General features: G+C 36.6%; 1 protein-coding gene across 4 annotated transcripts in view; it reads left to right on the forward strand.

The window, feature by feature from the left end:
- The first annotated feature begins 3032 nt into the window (after positions 1-3032).
- Positions 3033-19764, forward strand: part of LOC101746405 (circumsporozoite protein) — a 119341-nt gene continuing 102609 nt past the window's right edge. For 2 of the 4 annotated variants that reach the window (XM_021352129.3, XM_012695849.4), the window contains exon 1: positions 3033-3259. The gene's annotated coding sequence lies outside the window, so the exon portion shown is untranslated. The remainder of the gene's footprint in view (positions 3260-19764) is intronic. The other 2 variants (XM_062673442.1, XM_062673443.1) reach the window with 1 other exon arrangement.

Genomic DNA, 19764 nt, shown 5'->3' on the forward strand with positions numbered 1-19764 from the left:
TCAAAGCGAAACACATTACTGCTTCACGGCAGAAATAGACAGGGTGGTGGTACTTACCCGGCCGGAGTCACCAGACGACCACCAATAAAAAATACAGTCAAGTGGTCCCAGATTAGGATTTGCTATACCGATTTATTGGAACCAGAAAGTGATAGATACTTCTGTACATTTAAGGAGGTGTCTGAATAGATATTAAACTCTCAGGTAGTACATAGAAAACTGTTCGTCACATGATTTTTTGTCCTAATGGGAATAGTGACCTCGACCTTCTGTGTAGCATTTTTTTAACCCTACCTAATCTTTGGTAGCCTAAGAGGCTATTCCAACTACTGACAGACCGGTAGGTGAGCTCGATGAAGCGTTCTGACGCTGCCTTCAGATACCTATCGTTTCTTTGAACAGCAAAACGGCAGTCCTACCTTCCGAACCAGGACGAATGACGGTATCGCCGCTGAAATAGGCAGGACGGTGGTACTAAGCCGTGCAGGCTCACAATCTATACTTATACTTATACTTATAATATTATAAAGAGGAAAGATTTGTTTGTTTGTTTTTTTCGAATAGGCTCCGAAACTACTGGACCGATTTGAAAAATTCTTTTTCCATTAGAAGCCGACATTGTCCCTGATGAACATAGGCTACTTTTTGTTTTTTTGTTTTTATGTGTGTTTTAATGTTTCCGCAGCGAAGCAAGGGCGGGTCGCTAGTACTACAATAAAATGGCATCGATATTATCTCAATAAACCAATACATTGGTGTAACCTTTATCAAACAGTTTGAACTTGAACTCCGCTTCCTGTTATCTATTTACATGAAACTATATTTTTCTAACTATCAATTTAGTATCGTAAACTATATGATCGGTTCGCCCTTCAGAGTGGAAATTGTCAATAAAACAATTTAGTATACACATCGGTTATAAAGTTCTTGCTACGAGAAAATCATCTTGTATGTGGTATCTCGAACAATTCTATAGGTACCAATACCAAACGGCCCCTATAGAAAATAGATAAGAACATAAACGTTCTTAACGATATGAATACTCTACGGCTGCTTTAATTTCCACTAATTTTATTGGTGCTTGTCGTACCTGTGGCACGTATGTATATGTTGTATACATAGACACGTTGTGTCTATGTATACACATATACATAGACACAACGTCCTGTTTGTATCTAAGCATATCTACGTTTTGGTGTGAAGGAATTACTGGAGCATTTTGAGATATGTGGTCCAGCTGCATAATTACTGGTGGTGGGTTATTTTATAAGTCCTTTAGAGTAGGTATTATTGGCTGGATATGTGGTCAGAGTATCAATTATCGCCTGTCCCATTACCGGTGGCTTAGAAACCCATACGGGTTTGTATCACCATTTAAATTTTTTTCTGCCGCAAATCTTTAATGTTCATTCGCGAGATAATGGTATTCAGGTTGTGATGTACATACATGTACTCCGGTGAACACCTAACCCTAGACTCGAGATCTTATTTAGTCATCTAGTTCACAAAATCTGCTATATATCGCTGGCCGCGTGTGTGACAGTTATTAAATAGGTACAATAGTGACGTGCGCACAACATAGTTGACTGTAGTGCTGTTCCTCGTAATTGATCTAATCAAGAGTCTGAATGCAACGGCGGCACTAATTATCGAAGCGCCGCCGCGTTTTGCTGCTTAGAATAATAATCACGCTGATTGATCATAATTTTATTCGATTTCTTATCGATCGTATTCAACATCTTACCTGGCGCTGTATTATTTATGTCACGAAATGATCTTTAGTAATGACAAACTGTTTTTTTTTTTTGCGGAAATCGCGGGAAAACACAAAACTTTACCTTTAGAAATTTTATGATTTGCTTGAGTTTGGAATTAAGCTTTATTTTATTTTTGGATGCAATTATATTTCGATCTTGTCTCTCAAGATAGAGGAAGGAGTTTTCCCTGTATGAATGTGCGTTTTAAGTCTTTATTAGTTCCGACAGCAAAATTTAACATCAAACGGAACATTACCAGCGACAATTTTTCCGGATAATATCGTTTCATATTAATACTGTGTCTTATAGCTATTATTAATTCCATAATCAATCCGTGGTATTCAGAACTTTTACCTAATTTATCCTTTAAATAAGACAAAAGAAAACTTTCTCGACTGTACATCTACCATTCAAAGATAAAATCACGTAGTCAAATTTTAGCAATGCATTCGCGTTTTTGTTGGACAGAAATAGATGATGTTTATGAATCAGATATAGATCGGTTAGTATGTAGATTGAGATAAGTGTTATCGGGTAATAAAAAGTTACGACAACCGATCGGACAGAATTGATGCAAGGGCCATAGCAACAAGCACAGTCAATGCTAAAAGAACATAATATTAAAACTAGACTTTCCACAATATGCATTCGTAGAGTATTGGAGTTCTTTGAACACATTGCTCGAAAGAAGGGTCACAATCTTGAGCAGCTGATGGTGCCGGGAAAAATAGAGGGCAAACGTCCCAGAGGACGCAGTCCCACGAGATGGTCGGACCAAATTCGATCTTGTCTGGACGAGACCAAAGAGAACAATTGTACAAAAGAGACTGATGCAGCGAGGGAGTCACGAGTTTATTACTGGTGGTAGGACCTCTTGGGAGTCCGCACGGGTAGGTCTCACCACCCTACCTATTTCTGCCGTGAAGCAGTAATGCGTTTCGGTTTGAAGGGTGGGGCAGCCGTTTGAAATCTTAGAACTTATATCTCAAGGTGGGTGGCGCATTTACGTCATAGATGTCCATGGGCTCCAGTAACCACTTAACATCAGGTGGGCTGTGAGCTCGTCCACCCAACTAAAAAAAAAATGGTGGGCGGACCAATTTCGATCTTGTCTGGACGATGCCAAAGAGAACAGTTGTACAACAGAGATTGATGCAGCGGGGCGTCACGATCCTTGGTAATGAGGAGAACGACGCAAGGAGAAGGAGTATAGCAACAAGCAACAACCCCTAGATCGGAAGATTGCGTTCGTAAACGGCGAAAGTGCAACCAGACCGACGGCGTATATACTAGCGCGTTGCGGGTCGGGCGCCACTCGCGATCTCAGAGTCGCGCGCGCTGACGTTGGGTACATCGTATAGACAGACGCGCGTACACGCAACCGCAGTGGATACGGGCAGTGAAATTCAATTTTATTTATTTAATTGTGCATTTAAAAAAAAAAGAAACAATAGTAAAAAGAAAAAAAAGAAATTATTGACGAGGACGAAAATATTTTTTTGGTAAGTTTTTTTTTTAGATATACACTTTTATTTGTTGGCAATGTAATATTAAATTTGTTAGGAAAAAGATGCTACTGAACATATCACATAAACTTTTTTTTTAATATACACAATATACTACTATCGTATTAATATTCTATTGCGCGAGGTCAAGGAACTGTAGCAATTAAATAAATACCCAAAAAAAAAATCCATTTTACAGTCTCAACTTGAGGAAAAGCAATAAAATAATCAGCAGCGCAATTCGAGTTAAAAAAATATCGATAAAAGAAACTCAAATATACCGTTATTTTATTTATAATTGTCCCTGTATATTTTTCATACATAGTTTAATTTAATATAATAAATACTTATATTTAAAGGAGGATTATTACAGAGTATGGAAGTTATATCTCTTTCTTATAAAAATCTGTCATGAAAAAGAAAAATTATACAAATTAATAGTATGTATTCATTTTTGACATTAAAACTGAAAAAACCAAATGAAACTTACAGGCATAAAATATGTATACTTACGATTGTGTACGCTTTTCATTAAAGCTCTAATTTCAATATCGCTTTATAACAGTCTATTAACGAACTTATAAAGTTGCGATAACGCCTCGTTAGTAAAATGATAGATGTAGTAGATGGTGTTTGGTTCTCCAATAATTTCCTGTAATCAAAACGAACCAAAAAAACCATATTATATGTTATTAATTACATTGTAAAAAAAAGAAATAGAGAAAAATGTTTTTTGAACAATTTGAATTACATTCGTCGAACCAGCTCGAAGGTGGCGGTATTTTCTCTGCCTCTCCTATATCCTCAGTCTCGCAGCTAGCATATACTGAGACCTTAGAACTCATATCTCAAGGCGAAATTAACGTTGTAGACTTCTATGGGCTCCGGTTATCCCTCAGTAGTTTACCACTTAGCACCAGGGGGGCTGTGAGCTCGTTCAACTATCTAAGCAATAAATAAATAAAGATATATGTTATCTTAAATAATAATAATCTTAAATAATATAATATATCTTTATAAGCTCGATTTTGTAATCCAATGTCTATGTGTGTGTGTTTCTTTGTTTAATTTGACTTTTAATTTTATTATATCCGATACTTCAAATAGTTTATAGTCTTCGTAGTTCATGGACGACTAATAGACCAGGGTAGAAGCCATTAAAAATAATAAAAAGTGAAAAAAAAATATAGTAGGATGAAACCCATTAGAAAAGGAGGACAATAAGGTGTTATTTGACGACAATCGAATATTTCATCGACAAACAGTCGATAAAGCGTAAAAGTATTATTAATTAAATACGTGTGTATATATGTAAATTGTTATATTTATGGTATTTCATTAAATACGCTACGGTAATAATTCATGAATAATTTTTTTAAGCTTAATAATAGTTTTTTTTCAAACGAGTATTCATTTACTGGTGGTAGGAAGTCTTGTGAGTCCGCACGGGCAGGTACCACCGCCCTGCCTATTTCTGCCGTGAAGCAGTAATGCGTTTCGGTTTGAAGGGGGGGGGCAGCCGTTGTAACTATACTTGAGACCTTAGAACTTATATCTCAAGGTGGGTGGCGCATTTACGTCGTAGATGTCTATGGGCTCCAGTAACCACTTAACACCAGGTGGGCTGTGAGCTCGTCCACCCATCTAAGCAATAAAAAAAAAACCAATTCCAAGCACAATTGTATTTAAGGTTTGGCTTAGACGATCTTTACGGTTTTAAATGTAATTTATTTATACAGTTACACGGTTGAAACTGGCCAATTGAATTTGCTCATGTTTGTTCAGCTGTCTCAGCGTCGCCGCGAATTGTTTGTTGTGATGTAACCTGAAGAAAGGTCGATATTTTACTGACCCATATTCGTTTGCGAAAAGTACAACAGGACCGAGGATTTTGGCTGCAAAACTGAAATAAAAAATTATTTATTACATATGCGACATCATATGAATTAATCATAGTCTAGTGGTCGTCCTATGGTCGAAATTTGACCATAACTAATTTAAATTATAAGTTTGAACATTATTAAGGTTCTATTGTTAAAGACTCTATAATAAGAAGTTTCGCCAAGACTACTCTATAGACAAATAATATCAAGGACAAACAATAATATGTATCAATTTGACCACAGACTAACAATAAGCAAAAGAGTATTTGCGTGTGTGTGTCAAATACATGGTAGTGTGTGTATAATGTTTATTTTTATTGACTTCATATATTATTAACGCATAATTTGAAAAAAAATTGCATTCTGCTCTCCGTAAAAAGAGGTACAAAATTTTTGCTTCACGCAAAATGAATTGCTGTTCGTTAGTCTCGCTAAAACTCAAGAACGGCTGGACCGATTTGGCTAATTTTGGTCTTGAATTATTTGTGGAAGTCCAGAGAAGGTTTAAAAGGTAGATAATTAAGTAAATGCTCGGAATTAAATAAAAATAGCAATTTTGTTTTCCCTTTGATGTGTCCCCCGTCGGACGGATTCTTTTTGTTTGTTTTAAGTTTATTTTATACAAAAGTTTAGGTCTTTTATTTATCGATTGAGGCACTACGAAGTCTGCCGGGTCAGCTAGTCTGTTCATAAAATATTTATAACTATTTATACCATGCACCCCACGCTTTTTACAATAAAATCATTTCTTCTTACACTATTTTTAATTAAAATTTATTTTCTATTTTTTAGTTGGATTTTCTATAAAAGCGTATTCTGTTAGTTTTTTTAAACTACTATTTATTTATTGCCCTTGTTGGCAGAGGGGCATACGGCCCACCTAAGGGCGAGCGGTTACCATCGCCCATGGACGTTAGCAATGTCAGGCTCAGAGCCAAGCTCCTGCCTACCGCGAAAAATTATAAGCTTGCCCATCTGGATACCTCTGCCCTGCCTATATCTGCCGTGAAGCAGTCATGTGTTCCAGTTTCAAGCGTAGGATAGACGTCATAATATACAACAGAGACGCAGACCTTATTACTGTATATATAATATGTAAAAGATAATAATAGAAAGCTTTAACATTTCTCTGTTTTGCTAGTTTTGTTTAGCAATAGTCTAATGTTGGATTTTATTCATACATTCGTTGTTACTAAAAAAACGTAGTTCAGCAAGCACTACAAAAAAAAAGACACTTGCCCCATTTGAGCTCCAACTAGAATCTTTCTCAAGAACAGTCTAGCAAAGTTAATAAAATTTGTTTTATCTTTATCAAAGTTTACAAAAAATGATTTTTATATGTTTAAATGAACAAACTTTAGGGTTTTTGCAATACGAGAACCCCTAAGACATCATTCATAGTTAAAATTCAAATACATACGAAAATTTAAAAAATAAACTTGGAACACAATCGGGACACCTTCTAAGGATTCCAATTATAGATCTATACCATCCAAAAAAACACATAAAAATCAGTCCAGCAGTTAAAGAGTTAGGTAACAAACATGAGTACCAATGAATTATAATAATATCTTATATATAAAATTCTCGTGTCACAATGTTAGTTACCATACTCCTCTGAAATTTTTATGAAATTTTATACACATATTCAGTAGGTCTGAGAACCGGCTACTATCTATTTTTCATACCCCTAACTGATAAGGGTTATCCGCCCCTAACATTTATTTTTAATTTTTTGGACATTTTTTTTTGTTATAAAGAGGCATTATGTGGTTGAATGAGGATTTGTTATTTTTATATTCCTTGATCGTTCATAGCGCTACATGCCTCTTTCACTCATTTACCACATCCTTACACACTTACAATAAGCTTAAAATACCCTAGAAATCTTATATAATTATGGCAAAACAACGTTTGCAGGATCAACTAGTAATATATACCTAGATTAAAACTATTCATTGAAAGCAAACAAAGCATCGGGGGCGGAAAATCTATATAATTCAATCCACGCAGTTTAAATAACATCTATGTCATAAACTCAATAAAGCGTAAACGAAACATAACTGTAACGAATATCGGACACTATGAGACGTGTTTTTTTACTATAGCGAGATCTAGTTTCAGAATATCGATTCATCTTACAAAAATATTCAAATCGATTATCTTTGGTTTGTTTTTTTTTAAATGAAAAAAAAAATGCAATCCATATCAATTATACTACATTCGTGGGTGTTACAGTTTAGTCGATAAATTGATTAATGAAAAAAAATTACGTGCGGTTCCGTGAAAGTGTCCGTAAGCTTTAGTGGGTGTGCAGACGTAGAAAGTGACGATTTTTGTCGATTGTCGTGTACGCGTAATCGATAACGACTCGATTACTCAATAATTTGATTTGTGTGAAATATTGAAAAGTTTGATCAGCCTCAATTATGTGATTTATTCGAAGCTACAAACATAATAATGACGTAATATCTTTCGATTGTGTTATATCAGTCTAAATTTTAATGTCGAAGGCAGTTATTTAATTAATGATCTGGTTAAATGAAAATTATAGCATTTGCTAATTTTATTTGCGTTATATAATATAGATTCATTCAATATCAATTTTTTTTTTATTGCTTAGATGGGTGGACGAGCTCACAGCCCACCTGGTGTTAAGTGGTTACTGGAGCCCATAGACATCCACAACGTAAATGCGCCACCCATCTTGAGATATAAGTTCTAAGGTCTCAAGTATAGTTACAACGGCTGCCCCAACCTTCAAACCGAAACGCATTACTGCTTCACGGCAGAAATAGGCAGGGCGGTGGTACCCACCCGCGCGGACTCACAAGAGGTCCTACCACCAGTAAGCAACATTAACATTTACTGGCGTCAGTAAATAAAATATTAACGCAGCTACAGTACATAAATATTATACTGAAAAAGATACAAAGATTGAGTGGCTGTAAAGCTAGTGACCGACATGTTCGATTTAGATGTTTTATTGCTAAAAGTCAAGAAGTCATGGCTTACCTGATAGGAAATTGTTACCATAATTAATTAAACATACATATATTGATCCTCAAGTTCTTCGGGCACATCACTCGTAATGAGGACTCCATTGAGCGGTTGGTGGTGCAAGGGAAAGTCGAGGGCAAAAGATCTCGCGGACGATCTCCAACACGATGGACCGACCTCATAAAATCTGTGACTCACTCCAACATAAATGATTGCTCTCACTCTGCGAAACATCGTGCCACGTGGCCTCGCATCGCGAGAGCATCGGTATCGCAGGATCCGACTGATGCATGACCACGACCACTCTGTCAAGAGTGTACGAATAGGAAGAAGATTGATCAATAAAATGCTAAATATTATTTCATGTTATGAGTGTCAAAGACGTGTGAAAAGTGGCCTTAAAGTGTATATACCTAGTCAGGTCATAAATTCTGTCACATGTTTAATGTAAAATAATTGAAACAAGTTCATTCATTTTGTAACCATTCATATACCAAAATGAACTTAATAAAACATAGATTCTTATGACACTAAAGTTTATTCAAAATGACCTCCGTGATTTTGAATACAGGCCTTCAATCTGCGCGGCCAGTCGTCTATCGCAGCACGAACGAGGTCCATGTCAATATCGGCGGCTGCCTTAATCAAGGATGTCTTGAGTGACTCCAAATTGGGATGAGGCTTTGAGCACGCTTTTTCCTCCAAGTTTTGCCATATCTTGTAATCTAACGGATTCAAATCTGGACTGGAGGAGGGCCAGTCTTCGTGCCGGATGAAGTCGATTTCACGCGTCGCCAGCCAGTCTTGTGTGCTCTTCGCTCTATGAGCTGGCGCCGAATCTTGTTGGAATACCCAGTGCCTGTTATTGAACATGGTATGAGAAACAGGTTCCACAAGGTTCGTCAGGACTGTATTTTGATACACAACTGCATTCGTTTTTACACCTTGCTCACAAAAATGTACCTCTGTTAAGCCCCAATAAGAAACTCCCAACCATACCATGAGCGAGGATGGAAAATGACCTCGTTGGACACGCGGAATACGGTTGCTCGCTTCTGCACTACTGTGTGCGTACACCTTATCATTTTGTTTGTTGTAGCTCTCTTCTACGGTAAAAATTTTTTCATCCGAAAAAAGAATTTCCCGATATTTTTTTCCCGCGTACCGCTTCAACAAAGCGCGGCATCTCTTCAGTCTCAGGTCCATTAGACGAGCATTCAAACGATGTCCTGTTTTTCTTCGATATGCCCGAAGCCCTAAGTCTTAATTTAACACCCTTTTCACCGTGGTTCTGCTTAACCCCATCTGAAGGGCAAACAGTTTCTGCTTACGTTTGGGATTTCTTTGAATTCGCACCTTCACAGCTTTTATCACTGCTGGAGTCCTAACAGACCGAGGGCGACCACTTCTTGACCTGTCATCTACACTAGAGTCTTCATTGTATCGTTTGATGGTACGATAAACGAATCTTTTGGTTATATTCAAATTTTTCAGTATGTTAAAAATTTGAATTGGCGCGTAACCGCAACGATGCAACGCAATAACTGCAACACGGTCTTCTTTAAGCGTCCACTCCATATTTAAAAATGAGTAAAATTCTAAAAGTATACATTTTTATTTTCATGAACAATTCGAAATTCGAATTCAATAAACTTTTTTGTGGCCAGCATTCTAAAAGAAAAGTTTTTACTGTGTGACAATACTTATGACCTGACTAGGTATATATACTTTATTAAAACTAAATTATTATCTTAAAAAATGGGGTCTGTGTTAAATTTATGGAAAACGTTTAGGATAGTTTAGTTTTCAAGTATATTTTTACGTCGTGTTATGAAACATATTATTATAAGCTGTTGAAAAGAGCGTATTATTTTATGTAATGCATAAGGTTGCAATGTACAAAAACATCCGGCTCTGCATCTATCTGTGCGTTGAAAATCGCAACGGATTTTTTCCAGAGAAAAAAAGAAACTATTATCATTTAGCAAACAAACTCTAAGATTATTTGTTTATAAAAAATAAAAATAAAAATTCTACTTAGTATATATTACTACATTGATTACCTAGGCGGCACTGAAAATTTCGGGAATCAACGAAGTGACACAACATTACTATTTAAAAATGTATTTATTGCTTTTCGAAGTATTCTCCGCGAAATTTGACACATTTTTCCATACGATGGAACCAATCATTGAAGCAACCATTCCATTCGGAAGTTGGGGTCTCCAAAATGGCCGTTTTGTAGGCGTTCACAGCTTCTTCAGGTGATGAAAATCTCTGTCCACGCAATTTATTCTTTATTTTAGGGAAAGTATAGAAATCATTAGGGCTTAGGTCGGGGCTGTACGGCGGATGGTCTAATAATTCTATGTTTTCTTGCTCTAAAAACTCTTTTGTTCTGTGCGCGATCTTTTTTTAAATAAATAAATGGTATTTGATTTTCAAAACCAAGGAGTTTTCAATTAAAAAGATTTTAATATAACAGGAACAGTGGAAATATTCCATTCTCGATACTTTTAGTGCAGCCCTCGTATAGTAAATTTTGTTTATTATTTGCTATTGATAACTTATTTGCATAACCGGGGATTGATGACAATCGTTATTAGATTGAAAAGAAATATTATCTATTTTGATCATAGCTTAATTGTGTTTTTTTTTTTTATATTTATCCCTTTCAATTCGCTATGACTTCGCGGGAATAGTGACAAATGAATACAATGTTTTTAGTACCTACATTTAATTGTAATGTTTTAATTTTATTTAATCATGAAACTATTGAATGTATCGTTTTAATGACCGAACAGAATCTTCACATCTTTTAAATTAAAAAATGTCCTCAAAGTTGTTCACTTTGCAATACGCGGTGTTACAAAACTGTTATTATTAAATTAGTAAATTTGTATATACTTTATTTTAAATCCTATTGGCCCCAACTGCATTTTAAATATAGTTAATTTATGTACAAACAGCTTAAGTGGTGAGTTCTTTTTATTTGGAAAGCTATTTAGTACAACTTCGGCGGTCACGTTTCAAACTTTCACACACCTTTATTAAATAAACTCCCTTATTTTGTCACGTACTCGAATGAACTTTGATTACAGTCGAACAATTTAGATTTGCGGCACTTTATGTGTATTGGGTTAAGGGTCAAATTGTTTTGACGTGATTTAGGTGTTTAGCCGTTTTGATAGCCGTTTTAAATATATTGCCTTTGTCAGATGAAACCTTCATTAAGTGATTCTTGCTCTAAGTAAATGTTCGTGGATACTTCATATAATTCTGTGCTACGCTGTAAGTTTCAAAATTCGTTTTTTTTTTGTTGCTTAGATGTTTGGACGAGCTCACAGCCCACCTGGTGTTAAGTGGTTACTGGAGCGCATAAACATCTACAACGTAAATGCGCCAACCACCTTTCATATAAGTTCTAAGGTTTCAGTATAGTTACAACAGCTGCCCCATCCTTCAAACCGAAACGCATTACTGCTTCACGGCAAAAATAGGCAGTGTGGTGGACCTACCCGTGCGGACTCAGAAGAGGTCCTACGAACAGTAAAGGTGGTTTATTTGAGTGAACTTTAATAATATTGGTGGTGCATTAAAACTTCAGCTTAACAAGTGTAAAATTCAAATGAGTTCATAAATGTTAATTTGAAAATTTTAATGAAGAATGTACGGGAATATTTTTAAGATCTAGGATTTTTTTTTTAATTTTGAATCTCTTTCCATCCTTCAGACTTAAAGCTATTATTGTTTCGCGGCAGGTATAATAAAGATAATTCAAACGAACGATTTCTACTTGTGCGGGCACACGAATCGATCTAATACCAGTTATGTTAGAAAACTTGTTACATATCTTAGTCTCGACTATATAAATGTCAGTAATAGCCCAGGATATGTGACATAAATGTGTAGGTATAGGTAATAGGTATATGTAGTGTATGCGTCTCTCTACGTCAATTTCTTACCTATTCCTTCTCTCTACAATTTGGTAGGCAGTTTCGTGTGTCTAGTCTAAATCTTTACACAAACACTTGGTAGGTGGCCGGGTAAACATCACCTTCTGTTGATAAATGAAGGGAGCGTCCGATGTTTGAAATGTACTAGTTCGTAAATCTATATTTATATTTACTCGTTCAATGAAACTACGATTTATATGTTTTTTTTTTCAATAATTCCAATTTCGAACAAATTTTCAAATTTAAAAAAAAAATTTTTTTTTCCACGAAAATCCTAAAAATATAATTGTTTGTGGTCTGGAAATATAATACATATATCGCTATTTACCTGCGTGAACAAATTATTAGTTGTCGGGCGTCTATAAAACTATTTATTGAATTGACACGAGATTTTCGAAAGATTTACAAATTATCATGTCATAAAGAAAGTTAATTTTCTTCTTCGAAAAAAATCTTTCATCAATTCTAGAAATTTATTAACCGAAACCCAATCGAATTGAAGCTCTAAGAACCCATAAATACACGAAAGTGGGAAGCTTATTGCCTAAATGTGAGAACGTCTAGTGCTATGTCTGCGTCACTCTCGCAATACTCGCAGTGATTCACCGAAATTGGTTTTCGAGATCAATGGAGCACGCGAACATTACTGTTCTCACTGTCGTCTCCGTTAACGGGACAAAAACTCTTTTGTTTTCTTTTTTTTATTAATTTTCAGCATTCGATTTTCAAATAAGAGTTAACGATGCTTTAGTTAAGTATTCCCGGTACGTTTTGATGACCAGTGTGCTTAGTGCGAGTTGTGAACGTTTGCCTACGTTTGCCACTAGGGGCGCTGTTTCAACTCCATACAAATTTGAATTAACTTAGAATGAAGAGAGAAGTTAAAAAACTAGGACTAAGCACACTGGCGATAAGCCCTACATTCAATAATTATACTGCAGTCTACATTGAGGTGGGAGATTGTAATATCAATTGTGTTATCATAACGGTAGTCCTATCCTTAAAACCGGAAATCGCGATAAAAATGGTTAGAATAATAGTGCCCAGAAGCTTGCAACCGAATGTGTCACAATTGATCCTTAGTTATTGAGTATTTTTTTATTCACTTTACTTTTTAAATTTAATTTACCTAAAGGTGCCAGAGTCAATGGAAGTTTATTGACGCTTTATATATTTACATACTATATTATATATATGTACATACAAATATTACCAGAGGACTCAATAGATGTTCTCCTGTATACAGAGGTACAGATATTATCTCAAACCCTTTTGAAAAGTTGTAAAAATCTGAACCACTTTGATAATTTTTTTAATAAAAAGTTACGATTATTATTCAGTAATACAATATCGAGTTGTGAATCTAAACCACTATTCAATTATTTATATCATTTAAAAGAAGCTATTTAGGAAGACTTCAGTCTGTGTATGTTACTTATTTATATAAAGATTTATAATAAGTTATTACCTGTGAAGTCGCCGTTTTAAAATACCTACTGGACATTTGAAACGTTATTGATGTGTGAATGACAATCAATTATAAATTCTAATTAATTTTTATTGAAAGTATGGAATTCTATTTTCACGTTTGGTAATTTTTTTATTGGTTAGTGTCTTGTTTTCACTATATTTCACTACGTATTTTTCATCAATATAGACACGATAAAAATACGAGTAATTTCATGGGCTAAGACCAATAATAATAGAGATTTTTATAAGATAAGATTTTTAAGATTTTTTTACTGGTGGTAGGACTTCTTGTGAGTCTGCACGGGTAAGACCATTACCCCACCTATTTCTTCCGTGAAGCAATAATGCCTTTCGGTTTAAAGGGAGGGACAGCCGTTGTAACTATACTGAGACCTTAGAACTGATATTTCAAGGTGGGTGGCGCATTTACGTCGTAGATGTCTATGGGCTCCAGTAACCACTTAACACCAGGTGGGCTCTAAGCTCGTCCAACCAAATAAGCAATAAAAAAAAACAGATAGACCTTAGTGAACTATAAAACTGAGGTTTTGAACTGAGGTGTCCAAATTGCTGGTGGCATTCACGTTGTTGATGTCTACGGGCTCCGGTAACCACTGAACACCAGGTGGGTCCGAGTTCTTCCACCTGCTTAAGCAATAAACATAACAAAACATATTTATGTACGTTTGAATATATACATATGTAGTTAATAAACACCCAGACAAAGAGAAAATAATCCTCTTAATCACACGTATGTTGGACCAATGCTGGAATCGAAGCCACGAACCACGACGTTTCAGTCAGAGGCATTCATTACTGCAGAATCGAGCCAGTCAAACAGACTATTATTATATTTTATGTATCTGCTACTCATCTATACATATAAATAAAATTGGAGTGTCTGTTTGTAATATTGAAATAACCGCTTTTTACTACATGCATATGAATATATATACGGTACATACACCAAAATAACATTTTGCACAATTTTTGTCTGTCTGTCTGTCTGTTTGTTCCGGCTAATCTCTGGAACGGCTGGACCGATTTTGACGGGACTTTCAATAATAAGTAGCTGATGATATAACAAGGAGTAGCTTAGGCTACTTTTTTTAGACTAGCTTCGCCCCGCGGCTTCACCCGCGGTACGACAATAACCGCGGGTAACATCGCGGGACTCCGCTGTCAATAATAAAATTTAATGTTTCCGAAACGAAGCGAGGGCGGGTCGCTAGTTTAACATATAATTAAAACTATTTTACGATACAGCCGGGACCACGAGGGCTGTAAAAAGTATACGTAACGTTGGAAATAATACATGTAATGACAATAAAAAATGCAAGATTAAACCGTAAAATTTTCATTACCTACGTCTGCATTTAGCGAGAAATAGTAGAGGATACAATTTACAATACAGTATATCGTCTTTTCGCATTAAAAGTGTACAATTTCAAAAAATATTCGAAATTTTAGCGGTAGGCAGCGGCTTGGCTCTGCCCTTGGCATTGCTGAAGTCCATGGGCGACGGTAACCACTCACCATCAGGTGGGCCGTATGCTCGTCTGCCTACAAATGCAAAAAAAAAAAAATTGAGTTAATATGCGGAATCATTTGGTATCTATCACATACAGTATTTTTCTCATAAATATAGTCAAAAGAGCGTAGTTTAGTTTTAATTTGTTTTTTCTATGTTTTGACTACTATTAAAAAAAATTATACATAATTTTATCTGACTTTAAAAGACACGTAATACCTAGCTGGTAAAAAATAAAAAATAAATGTTGCAAAGATGATTAATATTAAAAATGTCACATTTGAAACCTTTCAAATTTGTAAGTTTTGAGATTATACCGTTTTATTGCAATTCGTTGAAATATATTATATACACGTACGTAAGCGTAGGTATGTATGTTCTGAAGGGATTGAGTTGGTTGACAATAGGGATTCTCTTCGTTCCCAAGCGCCGCAGTGTTTTTTTTTATTGGTTATATAGGTGGACGTGCTCACAGCCCACTTGGTGTTAAGTGGTTACTGGAGCCCATAGACACCTACAACGTAAATACGCCACCCACCTTGAGATATAAGTTCTAAGGTCTCAGTATAGTTACAACGGCTGCCCCACCCTTTAAGCCGAAACGCATTACTGCTTCACGGCAGAAATAGGCGGGGTCACCAAACAGCTCAATATGAGAGACATTCTTTATCCTGGTGCCCAAAATACCACAATGGGTAAAATTCTTTTTATCAATTTTTTATTCAAAGCAACATAGACGCTGTGAATCAAGATAAGCCTACATCCAAACATCGGCTGATGATATCTAAAAATAAAATATATCTCGCTCTTCCAGACAATTTATATGAATCTTCAAATTTAAAAAACATCATTTTCGTATTCCATTTTCGTTTACAGCAAGAAAATCGTTTACGACTAATGTATTACTAAATTATTGCCCTTGTAGGCAGACGAGCATACAGCCCACCTGATGGTGAGTGGTTACCGTCGCCCATGGACTTCAGCAATGCCAGGGGCAGAGCCAAACCGCTGCCTACCGTTTAACCGCTTAATGCTCTCCACAAGCCTCTTTTGAAGAAGGACATGTCATAGCGCTCGGGAAACACCGTGGAGGGGAGCTCATTCCATAGCCGGATGGTACGTGGCAAAAAAGACCTCTGGAAACGCACTGTGGATGACCGCAGTGGCTCCAGGTAGTATGGATGAACTCTACTCCGGTGGCGAACGGTGCGATGGTAAAATCGAGATACCGGTATCATCTCAAATAATTCCTCAGAGCACTAAGATAAAATATTAAGATAAGATAAAATTAAAAAGTCTACATCCACTAAGAAACCGCTAATTGTAAATCAAGACAAAAACAAAAGTACATCGTTAAGCTTTCCTGTATTAAATTTAACTAAAGACGATTTATTTACTGCCTAGATTATCCGTGTAATTGGCTCTAGCACTACATAATTACCTGCAGATTAAGTTGTTCAGTCTCTGAAATAAAACTACGTTGCCAAATCGAAGTTCATTCGGAACTCTCTCTTAGTTTTGACCATTTTAAAATAGTCCAACACTTTCGCTTTGCAATTTATAACTTTATAATGCCTAATGAACGTTGTTTAGCTTTGAACTCGCGACCTGAAGTGGTTGTTAGTACCTTTACGCGTAATGACTTCATACACGAATTATTCGGCAAAAGTACCCATTATTAAATTGAGTGTGCGAACATTGGTTTGTTATGTGATATAATTTATGAATAACTAGCTGACCCGGCAGACTTCGTAGTGCCTCAATCGATAAATAAAAGACCTAAACTTTTGTATAAAATAAACTTAAAACAAACAAAAGGAATTCGTCTGACACATCAAAGTGAAAACAAAATTGTTATTTTTATTTAATTCCGAGCATTTTCATATTTATCTACCTTTTAAGCCTTCTCTGGACTTCCACAAATAATTCAAGACCAAAATTACCCAAATCGGTCCAGCCGTTCTCGAGTTTTAGCGAGACTAACGAACAGCAATTCATTTATATATATATATAGTAATTCATTCTAGAACGTGTATAGTAATCGGCAAACTTCTTGAGCAAATGACCTTGACTGCGCAGAACCGAATTTTAGATCACTTTGGTGGTGAGGGTGAGGCGCGACGGCAGGGGAAATCGTATCGAGCGCGTTATTGGTAGATCAGTCGAGCCTTGCGTCCCGCACCGCGCCCTCATTCCGCTTGCTCCCAAAAGTACGCTTGCGTACAGTGGAAAGTCTATCGTTATTAATCGTTAAGTTATTTGTTATAATTGCTTGTGGACTTTGTTGCCATTGCTATTTGTTGAGTGTTTGTTGATTTTTTATAAAACATACACTATGCCGTGACAAACTGGTGTAGTACTTAAAAGAAAGGGTAGAAAATTTGTGTACGATGTATATTGCTTCATTATAAAACAGGGGAAGAATGATATGGAAAAATTAAAACAGACTTCGGAAGCAACAAAAACATCAGTGAGTACTGTTAGGTGCATTATTAACGAAGCTAAAGGCTCTGGCTTGCTCACCGTGTTTCGGACTTCGGGTAAGAAAAGATCAGGGAAGAAGAAAGTTACCGGAATGGATAGTTTCGTTCAATATATACTAATATTATAAAGAGGAAAGATTTGTTTGTTTGTTTGTTTCGAATAGGCTCCGAAACCACTGGACCGATTTGAAAAATTCTTTTTCCATTAGAAGCCGACATTGTCCCTGATGAACATATGCTACTTTTTTTTTTTTTTTTGGTGTCATGTGTTTTTTAATGTTTCCGAAGCGAAGCGAGGGCGGGTCGCTAGTCTGTAATAAAAAGATGTAATCATAATAACTACATAACAAGCAGCGAAACTCCGTACCGTAGAAAGGCTTCGAAAAATTTAAAGAAGATATAAATTTTAATGGCTCGGAATGAAGCTTACGACGAATTATGAAAGAGCTAGGCTTCAGATGGAAGAAAAGAACAGAAAATAATCGGAAGCTGGTAAATGAAAAAAGTAACATTCGATTACTACGAATCGAATATCTTCAAAAAATAATTAATTATAGACAAAAAAGAAGACCGAATCGACCGAGTTGTAAACTACGCCGATGAGCCTTATGTCGACTCATCACGATGATAGCGACTCGGGTGATAAAAACAGTGATGATGATGATGGTCAAGATTATGATAACGAAAAAAAAATTACAAATACCAGCTTCGCTTCAACTGAACCAAGACCTGGCAACAGCTCTAGTTTTGACTTAATAGAAGGAATATCTATTTTACCCCAAGATTAAATTATTACAATTTTTAACCTATATGTTTTGTTGATGTTCTAATAAATATATAAATAAATACATAATTATGTTGATTTTAATAATTTAATAGCATTATGACGCAGAGTAAGTAATGTTTTTGCACGTGAGTGTACCATGCGCAAACTTACCCCCACTACGTCAACAAATGCTCAAGAAGTTTGCCGGTTATTATACATCTAGTTGCAAAATATATTGTTTTTTTGTTTCTGATCAAATTCAAAATTTAATGTTAGTGGATTCATTAACCTTCTGTAGTATTACGTATAAAAACAATATTAAATGTGCCACTTGAAAAATATTACTAATAATCAGTCAGCCTACAAGTTTATATATCTTTGTACTTCGATCATTAACCTGAAAATGGATGTCCAAATTATTTATTTTTATAACTTCTTGTTTACGAAACATTAATGGTTACTGGTCCGCGCGGGCAGGTACCACCACCCTGCCTATTTCTGCCGTGAAGCAGTAATGCGTTTCGGTTTGAAGGAAGGGGGGCAGCCGTTGTAACTATACTTGAGACCTCGCTCTCGTCCCCGTCAACTGACTGCCGGGGTCCCGCAAGGCTCCGCGCTCTCCCCGTTATTATTTAGTTTGTATATCAATGATATACCCCGGTCTCCGGAGACCCATCTAGCGCTCTTCGCCGGTGACACAGCTATCTACTACTCGTGTAGGAAGATGTCGTTGCTTCATCGGCGACTCGAGATCGCAGTAGCCACCATGGGACAGTGGTTCCGGAAGTGGCGAATCGACATCAACCCCACGAAAAGCACAGCGGTGCTCTTCAAAAGGGGTCGCCTTCCGAACACCACTTCGAGCTCTCCGAGCTCTCCGAATCCAACTCCTTAATAGGCGCGCAAACACCTCCGCCGTTAGCCCCATCACTCTCTTTGGCCAGCCCATACCGTGGGCCTCGAAGGTCAAATACCTAGGCGTCACCCTCGACAGAGGGATGACATTCCGTCCCCACATAAAAACTTTACGCGACCGCGCCGCGTTTATACTAGGACGACTCTACCCAATGCTTTGTAGTCGAAGCAAACTGTCCCTCCGTAATAAGGTAACTCTCTACAAAACTTGTATACGCCCCGTCATGACGTATGCAACCGTAGTGTTCGCTCATGTAGCCCGCACCCACTTGAAATCCCTTCAAGTTATTCAATCCCGATTCTGCAGGATAGCCTTCGGAGCACCATGGTTCCTGAGGAACGTGGATCTTCACGGTGACCTGGAGCTCGATTCCGTTAGTAAGTATCTGCAGTCGGCATCGCTGCGCCATTTTGAGAAGGCGGCACGACATGAGAACCCTCTCATCGTAGCCGCTGGAAACTACATACCCGACCCAGTAGACCGAATGGTAAACCGTC

The sequence above is a fragment of the Bombyx mori genome, chromosome 17 (assembly GCF_030269925.1).
Source record: "Bombyx mori chromosome 17, ASM3026992v2".
NCBI lineage: Eukaryota > Metazoa > Arthropoda > Insecta > Lepidoptera > Bombycidae > Bombyx > Bombyx mori.